A 16,664-nucleotide genomic window follows, 5' to 3' on the forward strand; every position below is an offset into this window, starting at 1 on the left:
GGCTATTGCCAAAATCAGGCCAAAATTTACATTGGGGTCTATGCTGATCTGGCGATAGCAACTTACAGTGAAATTTCCTGAGAATCTTACTAGTATATGCCAGAATGTAAAACCAGTGCAAAACAAGCAGAAATCTAATAACTGATAAGGTCCCGGTGAAAATGTGGATCAAATTGCCAACTTTCTTCTATAGGTCCCTCTTTATTGATGTTATGAAAATTAAAGTTTGATGTCATCAATCCATTATTTATGCACATTAAGCACAATGCAACTGTGGAATACCTTTTCTTTCCAATGTTACAGGTGATGGTGCTATAAAGAAGTTTTCAAAAATATAGAAAATACTGAGTAGGTCACAGTAAGGACAAACTAAAACATCATTATAGAGTACAAGGAATAGAGGGGAAACATTTGGATAGACATTGAAAACAGATGCAGGGATTGTGAGCTGTGATTCGTTCTGATGCAGGCAATGACAGGAACTTGCAGTCCACCCTCAGAATGACAGCATTCATCCTCCCACCACTGTTGTCCCGACTGTAGCTCGTCAGCCTGCCATCCCAGACTGCAGCTGCCCATAACAAGATGATGAGGTCCAAAGTTAGGCGTTCTAGGGCCAGAGCTACACAAGGGCATCCAGGGAGGTCTCTCCCATTTAAAGTCAGTAACCTTCCACCAGCCACATAGCAGCCACTGGGCTAACACTGCATTGGAGCGTCAGGACAGGCAAAGGATCCGACAAGACAGGCACTAAGGGAATGCAGAAGGGTGATTAATTGACTTTTGTATGGAGTATGGATGGTTTAATTGGTAAAGCGTGTTTGGAATGGTTGTTTTTTGGTAATTTTTATTTCAGCATTGTGGCCAAGAGGATGCTGATGGCCAGTAACAGAAAGAAGGTTAACAAAAGGACTGTTGTTCAATTGGGAATTGGGATTGTGTTCACTGGTACCCCAGTCAGATGTGTCGATCATGGAGAGCCCAACCAGAGAGGGGATATGTTCATTGTCTCCTCTCTTCCTCCTTCTCCTCAGCTGCTTGCCATATACCAAGTTACAGGGGTGTAGCCTCCTGATGGAGAGGTTGTGTAGGATTCAGCAAATCACAATGAATCATGTCTTGCACCCTGATGGAGAGAATTGCAGGGCTCTTCCAGATCTGTGTAGGCAGCAGAAGTGTTGCTTAAGAACAGTAATGGTCTGCTCAATGACATTTCAGGTAGCACCATGGCCCTCATTATGTGCAAGTTGCCTATGTGTGCATGGGTTATCGCACCAACGTCATAAACCAGCTGGTCAGTGGAAAGCCCTTGTTGCCCAGTAGCCACCCTCTGGTGTCTTGTGGTGGCCCCAATACCAATGGTACAGTGGACTGGCACAGAATGAAGGCATCATGACTGCTGCCAGAATGCCTGAAGGAAGCACAATGTCTGGTTGCCCACCAGCTGGACATAGAGGAAGTGGAACCCATTGTTATGTGGTACATTTCTGAATTTATATGCAGAGCCTGCAAAACTACATGTGTATAGTCAATGGTTTCCTGCACTAAGGGAAAGCCCGTTACCCTGGAAAAGTCATGTGTTTGGACTCCATCTGCTTCTCTCTGGAAAAGGATGCAATATATTCCCCTCTTTTTGCATAGAAAGCATCAATGGCCTACCTTGTATAACAGTGGATGGCAAACTGGGACATGTTAGAAATTGTTCCTTGTTCCAGAGTGAAAGGAGCACATACATAGAAGTTCAAAGGTTATGGTCACCTTTACAGCCACTGGTAATGCTATCATCACCTCGCCATAAGGTTGTAGCTCTGCCTGCAATAGGTGGCAGTTTTCAGTAAGCACAAACACAGAAGTTGCACACACTGTTCCAGGCTTAGGCTGAAAAGGAGAATTGCTCCATGAGGATCCTGGGTGGATATGCCTTTTCTCGTCCTCACTCTTCCAGGAGCTTGTCGTCCTCTATGTTACTTCTGTTCAATCTCCCTGTCATGCTGTAGGTCAAGGAGAATGGAATCTACAGCACTTATGACCAGGAGTGAGTGATCTGAGCAGAACCCTTAAAGTCAGGACAGAGGCCTTCAGCATGTGCCACACCACTCCCTGCAAACTTCACCTAATTTAAATAACAGTACAAACATTCAAGCACTAACTCAGTTACAAACAGTAAAAATCAATCAGCAATTAACATGAAAGTAGTTGACAATCTCTTTAAATAGCACTGGTCAAACCTGCTGCTGAAAGCATATTCAGCTCTGTGAGATTAAGAGAGGATGATAGCTGGGATGTTGAGATCAGGAATGGTGCTGTAGAGTTATATCAGCAATTCACTGAGTGAAATCATGACCTGCCTACTCAGCATACTTCCAATTCATGCTCCTAGCACCTGCACTAACAACTCAACCAAAATGGTGTCCGGCACTGTGCACACCAGGAGTTTGTGTATCTGACACTAAGCAGTGGGAATTTCCTGCCACAGCTTTTTGCTATCCTGAGGGAACAGTTCTACTGTTGCGAGCTGTCACAAATCTGCCAACTTAGACCCGAAACAGTACCAAAATGCCAAAAATACAACTGTCAAGCAACCAAATTTTGCAGCAAAGAACTTCAGGTCCTGTTGCATCTAAAATTTTGGACAGGAAGTTATGTCCATTCAGAGTTTCTGTAAACACAGGAAAGTCACATTCTCTTGCATCAAGGTGAACCAAGTGGGGTTTCAGCAGACAGAAATCTGAAGTGGTCAAGTGATTGAATAATCAATATGTGCAAATTTCCTCAATATAAAGCCAAGGTAAATCACTTTGGAAAAGAAAATCCATCATCCCATGTGTCGAGAGATTGTTGTTGGCAATATCAGAAAGCAAACCCTTCAAACATTCATTGGATGTTCCTCTGCCCAATATTTTAATGATGATGTTAACCCATTTAAAACTAACTAAGCAGTGAGAATTTCCTGCCACAGCATCTCTTACTTTTGACCATCATGGGGAAAGGGTTCTTCTGTTGTGAGCTGTCACAAATCATAAATCCATTTAGAAAAAATATTGCCAAATCTAGGTCATGGAGGAAATCGTCCCTTATTTCCGAGAGCATGTTTCATTGAACAAATGGCACACTGGGGATAATTTTGAAGTCAGGAAAATGAAAATCAGAAAGGTTATATAATAGGTGACTGATTAAATACTGCCTGCTTTACAATGCACCCTAAGTCAAAATTACTCACATGCAATGCAAGTGACAAACACATCACTTTGCTTCAATCAGAAATTCAGTTCATTTAGCTTTGTTATATAACAGATTCTTTAATGTGTATCTTCATCTTTACTTGCCCAGGGAATTGTGGCTATTTTTAATCTATATTTTTCACCAATTGCCAACAGGCCAGTGGATTATAAATATCTACTTCCAGTGCTGTAAGGGGTTTGAATAAGGAAACCCACCATTACATTCATATTTGGGCAAACTAGGGATCAGATAGTGCCATAGAAATAGGAACCAATCAGGAATACAATCATAACAAAGCCAAAATGTGGAAGGATTGTATATTTGGTGATAATGAGGAATTATTCTTTGAAAAACTTTGGAACATGCAGGAGAAATAAAGGGGCGGATTGTGCTGTGCAATTAACCCATGCCTATTAAATATAATGCAGGCAGCATGGCATCTTTGTAGTGTCTGCTCATTAATTTGATTTCTGCATACAACCAGCACTATCTGCACTGTTGATTAGTTGAAAGCACTACAGGAGCCCCAAAATCTTAATTTGCTAGCACTATTTAATACTAGGGCACACACAATAAACAGGCAGTGGCAGTACGCAGCCATGATGGTCAATACCACGAGCGCAGCCTTAAGAATCTGGACGCACTGTGGCACATTCCTATAACTCACCTACTAACAATCTCCATCAACCATTCATACCTAACATTCATATGTTTCACTTCATTCTCACACACATTGCAAGCCTCACACCCGCAACTAACAGCTATTCAACCACGACAGCCACATCACCCAAAAATATTGCACAACACTCAATGACACACTTTCCTCTCCCTTGCAGGAGAAGGTGGTTCAGAACTGGAAGCAGCAGGAGCTAGCCGGAGGGGGACAGATAGGCTTGCATATAGGGCAAAAACAAAAATACCTGGAAAAACTCAGCAGGTCTGACAGCATCTGCGGAGAGAAGCACAGTTGACGTTTTGAGTCCGTATGACTCTTCATCAGAACTAAGGAAACAGAGAAATGGGGTGAAATATAAGCTGGTAGAGGGGGGTGGGACAGGTAGAGCTCAATAGGGGGCCAGTGATAGGTGGAGGCAAAGAAGAGATTACCAAAGATGCCTTAGACAAAAGGACAAAGGGGTGTTGACGGTAGTGATAACCTGTCCCACCACACCCGCCCAAACAGTTTATATTTCACCTCATTTCTCTACTTCCTTAGTTCTGATGAAGGGTCATACGGACTCGAAATGTTAACTATGTTCCTCTCCGCAGACGGTGTCTGACCTGCTGAGCTTTTCCAGGTATTTTTGTTTTTGTTCTAGATTTCCAGCATCTGCAGTATTTTGATTTATTTTCGCATAACGGAGATTGTGCTGGCCTTTATCAGAGAGCCATTTCTGAGGTTGTGGCCAGCAACAGGGCAGAATCTATTGGAAGTGACAGCTTTCTCATATCTAATCCTCTTTCTCACATCCTGCAGCCCCTCATCCTACTATCACTTCTGATATACAAGCTGCAGATGATGTGTTTTTTTATTTATTCACAGGATTTGTGGGGTGTTCACAAGGCCAGCATTTATTGTCCATCCCCAAATATCCTTGAGAAGGTGATGGTGATCTGCCTTCCTGAATATAACAGTGTGGCAATTGCTAGGCCATTTCAGAGGGCAGTTAAGAGTCAACCACATTTTCCTCGTCTGGAGTCACATATAAACCAGACCAGATAAAGATGGCAGGTTTCCTTCCTTAAATGACAGAACCCCCAGATGGATTTTTGTAACAATTCAGTCTTTTCATGATCACTTTATTGATACTAGCATTTTGGTCCAGATTTATTTAATTGAATTTAAATTCCCCAGTGCCTTAGTGGGATTTGGACTCATGTCTCTGGATCATTAGTCTAGTTTACAGGATTACTAGTCCAGTAACACAACAGTATCTATGCTAACATACATCAGTTGTGTGCAGCATGCAGTATGCCATCACTAATCTTGAGACCCACTCAGCTGAGCACCACAGGGTTCCACCGGGGTAGTCTAGGCTGCCCAACCATTCCTTCAGCATGCTAATGGTCTGCTGTCACATTTCTTGTGGCCGCATTGCTCTCATTGTATGTATGCTGCACATGGGTGCATGGATTGCAAACCAGAGTCATGAGTCACACAGTCAGTGGATAGCCCATGTCACTTAGTAGCCACTTACTGCTTTGCTGTGGTGGCTGAAATGTAGCTGGGACAGCAGGCTGTCACAGAATGAAGGCCAGGTTACCAGCATGATGGGCTGCCTATTGTCCCACACCAGCTACATGTTGAGGGAGATGAAACCCTCTTGGTTCTGGTACATAGCTGAATTGACATGCAATGCCTGCAACGACACCCTGCATCACGAGGAAGCCTGAAAGCCTTGCAAACACATGCTCAAGCTTTATTGCATGCCCCTGTCAAGAAGGAATGAAATTAAATTATTTCTCTTTAATTAGAGTGCTCACTAACCTCCCTTGTGCATCAGTGGGCTACAAACTGCAAGATGCTACTAATATCTCCAGCATCAGCTCAGGAGGAACCACACACATTAAAGTTCATAGTCATGGTTACCTTCACAACCACTGACAATGTGGTCCTTGTCCTTCACAAAAGTTGGAGTTGTGGCTATAATATTGGTAGATTTCACTGCCGACCTCCTTAGTGAAGTGATGTCTTAAACATTGGTTGTCACTGAGGTTCAGTTCATAGAATTGCTCCCTGAACACCCTGGGCAGAAATTGCCTTCTACTGAGAACTCTTCTCCCATTCCTCCACCTCCCTGTTCCAGCAGCTTGTCTTGTTTTGCATGGCCGGTGGTCATTCTCACAGTCATGCTTTATTCCAAGGGGAAAGCCTACTAGTGTACCCACATCCAGAAACAACTTGTACAGAAGCAGTGAAGTCAGCAAAAGTCCTTCACCATACCGCTTCCTCCAGAATTCTGATAATTGAAACAGCTATGGAAAACACCATAAACATGCAGAATTATACCAATAGCCAGAAGAAATCAACCAACAACAAACAACAAAGGCAGCTGTTGCTGCCTTTAAATAGCATTGGTTCTAGAGGGGGGCATGGGGTGGTCCTTCATGCTGCTTAATGTGGTTAGCTATGTGATATAATGAGGTAGGATTGGCTGTAGCATTGAGCACCAAAATGGCATTGCTGGTAACAAATAAATGTTGCACACTGATGGATGTCATGATCTAGCCTCTCTGCAGATACTTCTGGCAGCTGTTCAATGCATGAACGTTAAAGCATTTAACGACACAGCATTTGCATGCACTGCCATTTTGGATTCCTAAGGGCACTCTTAGCTCCAAAAAATGGATGCTTTTTTTATCTTAAGTTTGCTGCAAGGTAGGAAGGAAGACTAGACACTTGTTCTCACTTGAAAGAATAAAGTGATTGGAGCAAAAAAGGACAAGGACGACATTAGAATTAACCTAAGGAATAAAAGGTTGAGAATGTTAATTGTTTCAACGGTTTGCTCTCAGAAGCTAAGTATTGAGAGAAGCAAAAGTAAAAAGACAACAAAATTCTCACAGAATAGAATAGGATAAGAATAGCAAAGCAGAATGCCTTGTTAAATGGTGTGAAATTGTATGTTTTAATATTCAGAGAGACTTGGGTGTACTCATACAAGGAATGTAGAAAGTTAGCATGCAGGTACAGCAAGCAATTAGGAAGGCAAATAGTATGTTGGCCTTTATTGCAAGGGGATTGAGGTACAAGAAGAAAGAAGTCTTGCTGCAATTGTACAGGGTTTTGCTGAGACCACATCTGAAATACTGCGTGCAGTTTTGGTCTCCACATTTAAGAAAGGATAAGATTGCATTGGAGGATACAGCAAAGGTTCACTAAATTGGTCCCTGGGATGAGAGGGTTGTCCTATGATGAGAGGCTGAGTGAATTGGGCTTAGATTCTCTGGAGTTTAGAAGAATGAGAGACAATCTCACTGAAACCTAGGCCGGGATTTTACCCATGGCGGGTGGGCTGGGCGGGAGTGGACGGGTGCGGAGCCAATCACCATCTGCGATTGGCTCTGCACCTCCATTTTAAGCTGCCATTTTAAGGCCCACCCAGTGTAAATCGCAACTCCCAAGGTCAGCGAGAAGGAGCGGGTGGAGGCAGGAGGCCAATGACTGCCAGGTCCAATGGTGACCCAGCAGCCTTTTCAAAAATGCTGCAGGCAGCTGGCCCACTGATGTCGGATAGCATCCTCGGAGAGCAGGCCAGGTGGGAGGGCAGGTTGGCGGGGCAATTGGCCCCAAGGTTTTTGGATGAGTACCTTGCTGTCTCCTCGAGGGGGTGGCAGCACACCGTGACATCCTTGTGCCAAGGGATTCGAGGAGGAGGTCCCCCCCACCCTGATAACAAAATGTGCCTGGGAGGAGGTGGCAGAACGGGTCAGCTCCCATGATGTGGTGAGATGCACCTGGGTGCAGTGCCACAAGCGGCTTAATGACCTCTTGCGATCGGGAAGGGTGAGTACCGTGTTGGCATGGGTCACATTGGACAGCAGTTAGGTTGCCACTCAGGTGGGGGTGGCAAGGCTGCAATGGCAATGCAGGTACAGGGTGACCTAATCAATGCTCCTCTCTCCTTTCAGGAGAAGACAGGACACAATAATGCAGAGCGGCTCCGGACTGACAGAGGGCAGCCCCACCTTCTCATTATGACCAGATATGAGCAGGAGGCACCGGAGCTGGAGAGGCACCATGAGCCCAGGTCAACCAGCTGCAGTGAGGTTGGGGTGCCACTGGGAGGTAAGAGTGTCATACACTGAGGTTACAAAGTCTTTCAGTGCAAACATTCCACTGTTGACTGTATATTGTTTTCAGTATCCAACATGGGTTGTCCATTGAAAATGGAAGGAGGAACGCATCCTGATCCGGGTGCCAGGCATGCACACTAACAGTGTAAAGACTTCTACTAATCAAATGTCCTTGTTCTTCCTTTCAGCCTCTCTGGAGCATGCTCACACTCAGAAGGCAGAGGGGCCAGAAGATATAAACGCACCAGCGTCACACCCTCTCAGCCAGGTAGGCACCAGCGCAGATACCAGCACCTCGGTGGGGATAAGGTCATTGGCTAGTATCTCGGTGTACAGGTGAGGGCACTTCACACTCGCTTGAGGTGCAGGTGGAGATAGAGAGTGCCCAGGGTGCCGGCAGTCAGAGGATAGCTGGGGACCTGGAACATGCTCAGTTGGTGACTGATGATGTGACTCTGGAGTCGTCCCTGAGGCAGCAGGGTCCAGCAGAGTGTGCAGGAGGATCTGGTGGAGATACATGAGGGAATGGGTGCCAGGGTCTCCATGATGGAGGAGTCCATGCAAAGCGTGAGCAATGCAATGACCCTCATGGCTGAGTGCACTGCCTCCTCCATGGAGAGAGTGGTGACTCTCATGGAGAGGCTCCTCCAGGAGAACAATCAGGGTTTCCTGGGGATGCGCTCGGACCTGAAAGCCCTCACAGTGTCATTGACCTCAGGTGGTCAGTGTCAGTGTGAGAGATGGATTGGGTACCGAGTTTCCCAGCTAGGTGCCCCTCCATCAATGATCAGCAGGGAGGTCCAAAGTGACCTGACGTTTGCGCACGAGCTGCCTATCATCTCTGCGGGCTCCTCTCAGGGTGCTCTGGATCATGGCTGCAGCTCCTCTGGCCCTCTGCCAGTGACCATGGCATCTGATGAAGCTGCAGCGACTGGGGTGATGTCAGCCATGACACTGGCCACTCCCTCCCAGTCGGCGCCAGCACAGGTTCCATTGGCCAGAGGACGCCCACCAAGGTCATCAAGGCCAGCAGGACAGCAGAGTGAGCAGGCTGTCTCCAATGCTGGTGTCAGAGCACCTAGACGTAGCACCCACGAGCGTAAGCGTAAATCACCTTAGGAACAACACAGGCTTATCATTAGTGGTTTTCTTTTGCCCCACATTTAAGTTGTTTTTAAGTAGGTGTGCTGTTCAACACCTTTTAATGGACTTTGATTTCTGTATGCAAGTTGTTAATCATTAAATATTTTGGTTTTCAACAAGCCTCTGGGTGCTTTGTTAGTTCTGAATGTGTACGGGAACCCATGATGTTATGAGTAACTTGTTTGTCATTGAGCTTTATTGAAAAGGCACATAGTTAGTGTTCCTGACCAAGCAAATGTTGCTCTCAGGTATCGAGTATGGAGCCTGCAGCCCTGGCATGTGGTGGTGATTCATCTTTGGTAGGCTAACTGAAGGAGCATTGGATCAAAGCCTCCCTGGTGTCCCTGCCTCTCTGGAGGTTGCCTGGGTCGGCATGTATCCCCTCAGCTTTCTCGTGTGCATGCTCATCCTTGGACCTACTGCTGGACTCATTGTCTGCAGCCAGAACATCTGCATCTACATCTTCTTCCTCCACTGCGCCTCCCTTTCCAGTGCCAGTTTGTGGAGAGTGTAGCATGTAACTGCTATCAGTGACACATGATCTGAGGGGTACTGGAGTGCGCCCCCTGTATGGTCCAGGCATCAGAAGCACATCTTGAGAAGACTGATGGCTCTCTCCAACACAACCCTTGTGGTGCTGTGGCTCCTATTGTAGCGCTCCTCAGCTTCTGTTCTTGGATGGTGGAGAGAGGTCATGAGCCACCTTCTGAGGGGATAGCCCTTGTCACCCAGCAGCCATCCATCCAACTGGGCTGGAGCACTGAAGAGCCCCGGCACGTGGGAGTGTCTGAGGATGTAGGCGTCATGGGAGCTGCCTGGGTACCTTGCACAGACTTGTAGAATCAGCATCCTGTGATCACACACTATCTGAACGTTCATGGAGTGGAAGCCCTTCCTGTTGACAAAGGCACCGGCTCACCCGCTGGGCCATGATGGCCACATGTGTGCAGTTGATTACAGCCTGGACGCGTGGGAAGCCAGCAATGGCTGCGAAGCCTCTGGCTCGCTCTGTCTGGCTGGCCTCATTCGTGCGGGGTAGTGAATGAAAGTCAATGCACACCTGAACAGAGCTTCTGTCACCAGCTTGACACAAGTGTGGACAGCTGATTGGGAGACTCCAAAAAGATCACCCACCGACCCCTGGAAAGAGCCAGAGGCAGAGAAGTTGAGGGCAGCTGTGACCTTCAGCGCCACTGGCATGGGGTGTCCACTCACACTGTCAGAACTGATCTCAGGGCCAATCATCTGACAGATGGAGGTGACTGACTCCCTTGAGCCTCCTTCGGCACTGCACCTCAGACATATTGAAGTAGCTGCATCGCCGCCTGTAAACCCTGGCAGCAGGATAGTGGCGTCTTCTGCAGCCCCTTCTGCCTTGGCTGCCTGTTGGCCCTGCGGCCCTTGTGTCTGCGCCTGTCCTCCCACAGGTTGCTCCCCTGGAGGCTGAATACGGACTCCTGGCCTCCTCTCCCTTCTGGGCCCTCCCTTCCTCCTCAGAGGAAGTGCCTCCAGTGGAGAGCACAATCCCCATTTCCAGGGTAAGGGAAGGCTGTCTGATATCTGCAAGACCCCAAGTGTTATGATTCCTCCAATTTCGTGAAGTGAAGCCTGTTCTTTCTGTCAAAGCAGCTCTGAAGAGAATTAAAGTTGTCCTGTTCACACAAGCAAGTAGCAGTAAGTTAAAGACTAAAGATATAACTTCGCGCATTAGCAAGCCCACCCACCACTCTTATCCCACCCATGGGTGAGGTTTTTAAAAGTGTGGCCTACCCGCCTGCCCGTTGTGCCTGTGCGATGCCCTGAAAATCACTTGGGCTGCAAAAAATCATTCTCAATCGCTGCCTCAAGTGCCTGAACTGGCCCGTTAATTAATGGCGGGTGCGCCTCGGAACTCATAGCACCCGCCTTCCAAAATATCGTGGTGGCCACGGCGCATGCTCGACATCATCGCGTGTCATTTTACGCATCAGTGTGTCGGGCCTGCCCCCGCACACCAATCTGAAAATTCTGCCCCTGAGAAGTTCTGAAGGGGCTTGATGGGGTGGGCGCCAGAGATTGTTTCCGCTGGTCGGGGAATCTCAAACATGGGAGCACAGTCTCAGGATAAGGGGCTGATCGTTTAGGACTGAGATGAGGAGAAATGACTGCCTCAAAGGGTTGTGAGTCTTTGGAATTCTCTACCCCTGAGGGTTATAGATGCTCCATCATTGAATATATTTAAGGCTGGGATAGACAGATTTTTGGTCTCTCAAGGAATTAGGGGATACAGGGAGTGAGCAGCAACATGGAATTAAAGTCCAAGATCAGCCATGATTGTATTGAATGGCAGAGCAGGCTCGATGGGCCATATGGTTTACTCCTGCTCCTATTCCCTGTATTCTTGTGTTCTTGAAAACATAGTCAGACAGCTGCACATTTCAAAAAGGCTAAATAAGGTCTGGTGAAAAATGGTGCACACTGACAAGTTAAAGAATAATGACAGTCCTTCACAAACCAAGTGCTAAAGTAATATGAAGTAACAAGACTAAATCACCTCAGAGCAAGATCTTTCAACTGCAGTTGCCACCTCAGTGAGCAGAATATGCTCCCTTTTAATGATTGAAGTCCTCCACTGAACCAAAAGGTACTTTTTTTATTAGTTCATGGATGTACAGAGCCAGCAGTTATTGGCCATCCTGATCGCCCTTGAGAAGATAGTGGTGAGATACCTTCTTGAACACCTGCAGTCCACGTGGTGTAGGTACGCCCACAATTAAGGGGTTAGGGAGGGAGTTCCATAATTTTGCCCTACTGACAATGAAGACATAGTGATCTATTCCACATCAAGATGGTCTGTGCCTAGGTGGGGAACTTACATGCGATGGTGTTCCCATGTGCCAGTTGCCTTTGTTCTGCTGGGCAATAGAGGTCGCAAGGTTTGGAAGGTGTTGTGAAAGTTGCCTTGGCAAGTTGCTATGTACATCCTGCAAATAGTACGCACTGCTGCCACAGATGGTCGAGGGAATGAATGCTTAAGATCGTGGATGGGGTGTTAAGCAGCAGGCTACTTTGTCCTGGATGGTGCCAAGTTTCTTCAGTGTTGTAGGAGCTGTACTCATCCATACAAGTGGAGAACATCCCATTACCCTTCTGACTTGTGCCTTATAGGCTGTGGAAAGGTTTTGGAGAGTCAGGAGGAGAATCGCTCACAAAAATCCACAGCCTCTGGCCTGTTTTTGTAGCCACAGTATTTATGTGACTAGTCCAGTTAAGTTTCTGGTCCATGATTTCCCCCAGGATGTGGATGGTGTGGAATTCAGTGATGTTAATACCACTGAATTTCATGGAGGGGTAGTGTCAGAAAATATACAGTTTAGAATGCATTTGGCCCCGAGTTTTACTCTATTTTTTTCCAATCTGAGGTAATTGCATGGCTGTAGAATTGGGGGGGAAGGGTGGTAGTAGTAGAGGTGAGGTGTCTTGTTATGTGGCTGGATTTTATGGGGTGGACCCTGGAAGGAAAGTCGTTGGCAGCCAATGCACCTGAAAGAAACCCGCTCCGTGGCCAAATGTGCTGCGGGCAAGCTAAACATGGTGATAGTAGGACTTCTGCTCCTCAGTGGAAGGAAGTCTTGCCCTTGAGAGCTGCCGCCCAATCAGCCCTGACAGCGCCAGCAAGTGGGTGCTGCCAGGCTGCAAACAGGCTCAGGAAGAAGAGAAGATGGATGCTAGAGCCAGGTAAGTTGGGCATTTTTGGGCGGGGAAGGATTGGGCAGCCTATGGATGGAGGTGAGAGAATGGGGAGACTTGTTTAGGAGGCCAGGCAGGAAGAAACAAAATGGGGGGTAAAATTTTGGGGGGGTGGGGTGGTGCCCCCAATGTGCACAGAGGACCTCTTATAGGATGTATCCCTCTTCTTTCTCACCGTTTAAGCACTTGTGCATCAAAAACCCTGCCCCATCCCACCCACCTGCTCATGTCAAATGTATTATGGTGTAGGCAGCATATTATCTGGGTCAATTGGCCTGTTATGCTCAACTGACCCTCAATTATTTATCTAAAAATGGTGGGTGGGCTGCCAATTTTGGTGCCCGCCCTCTGAGCATGTTATGGGGGGCATTTCAGGGGTGGTCTTGCCAGCTGTCATACTTTTCCATCGAACTCCCCCTGCCGCCCCACTGAAAACACACCCAGTGGTGGGGGGGCTGTAAAATACAGCCCCTGGTGTTCCAGCCATCATGAGTACAGGGCAGGCTTAATGAATATTTGATCTTTTCCAGGCCGCGAATTCCCTGGGCAGGATTTTTGGGTCATCGGGCGGGGAGAGGCTCAGCGCTGCAGGGTGGGAGCGGGAGGAGGGCAAGTGCTAAAGTCTGTGCACGTGCAGGGTGGGGGAGTGTGCATTGAAAGCTTCCTGATGACAGGGAGCTGCCTCCGGGAGCTGAAGAATTTTAAAATCAAAAATAAATTTTGAAAATGTGCAAAAAATGTCCTCACATAGGACTCACTCACGTGAGCAGAAACATAATAAAAATCATGACAAAACATTTTTTTAAATTAATGTTGGAAACCTCATCCTGCACATGGACTGCCTGGCCAATTCGCTGGTCCGCCAACTGTAAGTTTGGACGGGCAGTGAAAACTGGCCGTTAATTAACACTTTAATGGCCTCAATGGGCCTCTTAACTGTCGTGCTGCCAACTCTTGTGCGTACCCGCCATCCGATGCTCAGCCGACATCATCACGGGCTATTTTACGCCCAATCGGATCGGGCACGTGCCCACCCACGGGATGTAAAATCCTGCCCCATATGTTTGTATATATTCTATATTAGAATAAAATGACTCGTTACTCCATGACTAATTAGTATTTATGACAGGTTCAGGAATGATCACATATTGTACAGGATAGATTTTCAATTATCTTTCACAACAGAAATATTGAATTGGTGAGTTAGCTTTATGAATCCCTTATTTTCAGATCATTGTTAATTCATGGTTAATCATTTCTCTGCAACCAACATTCTACCATTGCCTATAACGTTTTACTGAATAGGAAGCGCTAACATTCTCTCGGCCTCTGATCTTACTGTAAATTTTTAAAAGCAGATTCAACCTGTGTAACACAATTGTTGTCCTGTGATTCAACACAATCTCCTTTTCCTCCCATACAAAGGGCACAGCACCTCTCCAAGGAAGACTAGAATCTCAGTTTTAATTATCGTATATTCACTGTCCTCTGCAAATTTCCTGTTTCCCTGGAGACACCTTGACAACCTGATGACACAATTGTCGCATTTAAATAAACAAATAAGCTGTCCCTTAACCCTGCAGCTGTGTTTGTGAAGTCCCTCCCACACAAGATAACACTTATTGAATGAAAACCATTAACCCTTCAAGAACGTGCAATGTTGTTGCACGCTTAAGTTTTCACATTATCTGTTCGACTGAAATAAAATTGCCAAACACATAGGAAGCTTGAGTATTGATTGGCTAGTATTGACCCTGAAAGAAAAGTAGGAATTTTAACCTTACTCACCAAATGGAAACCCACAGGTTCAGGTTGAGTGCTGATTTCACATCCCGTCCATTATTATTGTTCAGTTCAATGAAGGGTAAAATCAGGCTAGGTGTAACACCCAATTGAGCCCAATCCCATCAAGTTCCCGACTGGCAGATAGGTTAACGTTGCCTCAGTTGGGTGGAATATAAAATCAGCATTCAACCTGATCCCGTGCATTTCCCATCAGTGAATTCAGTTAAATTGCTCTCAATGATCCTAAAAACGAAGATTTGTTGTGTCCATAACCTCTGTGCCTCCATCCCTGCCTCAGCTGTGCCTTCAGTTTCCTAGGTCCTAAACTCTGGAATTCCCTCGCTAAACCTCTCTACCTCTGTGCCTCACTTTCCTCCTTTTAGACACCAATCAAAACTTCTTTGATCAAGCTTTTAGCTACCTGACCTTATATGGCTTGGTGACATACTTCGTTTCATAATTTTCCTGTGAAGTGCCTTGGGACATTCCGTTATGTTAAAGACACTATATAAATAAATATAATTGTTATTGTTGTTGGGTGATGCAAACCCCCATATTAATAAGGTGGGAGCCTCATTAATCTATACAATCAGGATAATATTTATATCAGATCCAGATGCAATTTAGAGGGCCTAATGGGCGGGTTGTGCACTGCCGACACTCCCTTCACTGAAACTTGGGGTGGTCAAGTGGAAGAGGTCCCAATGAAGGTAAGTTTAAAACTATTTTTGTGGGGGTTCTCCTCCCAGATCCATGAGAATAATGTGAGCCACTCATGTCCCGGGATCCCCCACTCTCCACGGTCAATCCTCAACCAGGGATCTATCCATGTGACGGCAGTCATACTCCAAGTTGTCTGATATTGCACCAGTTGAGAGCCAGTGTGCTGCATTATCCAGCGGGTTCTCATGCTCTGAAACTAACCTGAGCAACTTTGACGGCCTCAAGCCTGGTTTCCACCAGGTGGGTAGGGTTAAAATAACCCTTACGTCAGAAAAAGCGCACGGTGTACACGACTGAATCTTCAAGAACTAGTTCCAACAGCAATTCCATGTCTCTTTTCTACACTATTCTGGTTCACATCCCTGCTAATTCCACATCTATGTCATTAGTTAAAGCTCATTCAGTGTTATTTTGCAAATGTTATTTATCATTTCAGTAATTAATGTCATAAAAAGGCAATAATTTTACAACAGGAAATATTGTTTCTGAGTATTTAGATTGTTTTATTCTATTTTAGATTTCAGTATTTTGCCTCAGCAGCTCTTTGTTTCACACTTACATGGTTGCTCAGATTAAAATATTTTATGGACATAACCTTCGAGCTGTTTCTACCAATGCCCTCTGACTCCCACCCCTGACATTGTCACTGTAGCATCTCTGATATAATTTAATGCTCCACTCTGTGTCTGACAAAGAGCACAGTGGGCAAATCGATTGAGCAACAGATGGCTTCATTAAAGCTCTGAAATTTCTAACAGGATAATGAAATACAAAAGGGCTAGTTGCCATTACAAGGGTTCGGAAGAATACCAAATGCTGCATGACCCCTTAATCAAGTCATTTCTCTGTAACCTATAAAACATTTAATACCTTAAGGAGGGAAACAATTTTCTGAAAGGCTAGATATGGCCACCTGGGGGTAACCCTAAGTAACGATAATTACTACAGCAAGGATGTTGATTCAAACATCCAGAAAGATGCACGTCAATGGTAACAGCACTACTAAAGTAACATTTCTTAAAATACTTATCAAAAATTGCATAATCATGCAACGCCCCAAGCTGTGTGTAAATATTTATAAAGTGAAGATTTTACCAGTTCTATGTCTCAATAGGCACAAGTGCATTTACACACCTACATGTATATTCGTATACAATATACATATATTACAGCATATCCTGAAGATTTACATACCACCCTGGAAGATAGGCACTGGGAATTTCCTAGGATCAATTTCCTGAGAATGATGCAGCCTCTTGAGTCCA

The 16,664-nt window shown here is 45.8% G+C and overlaps 1 protein-coding gene across 1 annotated transcript in view; it reads right to left on the reverse strand.

Moving 5' to 3' along the window:
* The window catches only part of klhdc8b (kelch domain containing 8B), a 129,999-nt gene that overhangs the window by 82,453 nt on the left and 30,882 nt on the right, over nucleotides 1–16,664 (reverse strand). The window lies entirely within an intron of this gene.

The sequence above is a fragment of the Carcharodon carcharias genome, chromosome 7, assembly GCF_017639515.1.
Source record: "Carcharodon carcharias isolate sCarCar2 chromosome 7, sCarCar2.pri, whole genome shotgun sequence".
NCBI classification, from domain to species: domain Eukaryota; kingdom Metazoa; phylum Chordata; class Chondrichthyes; order Lamniformes; family Lamnidae; genus Carcharodon; species Carcharodon carcharias.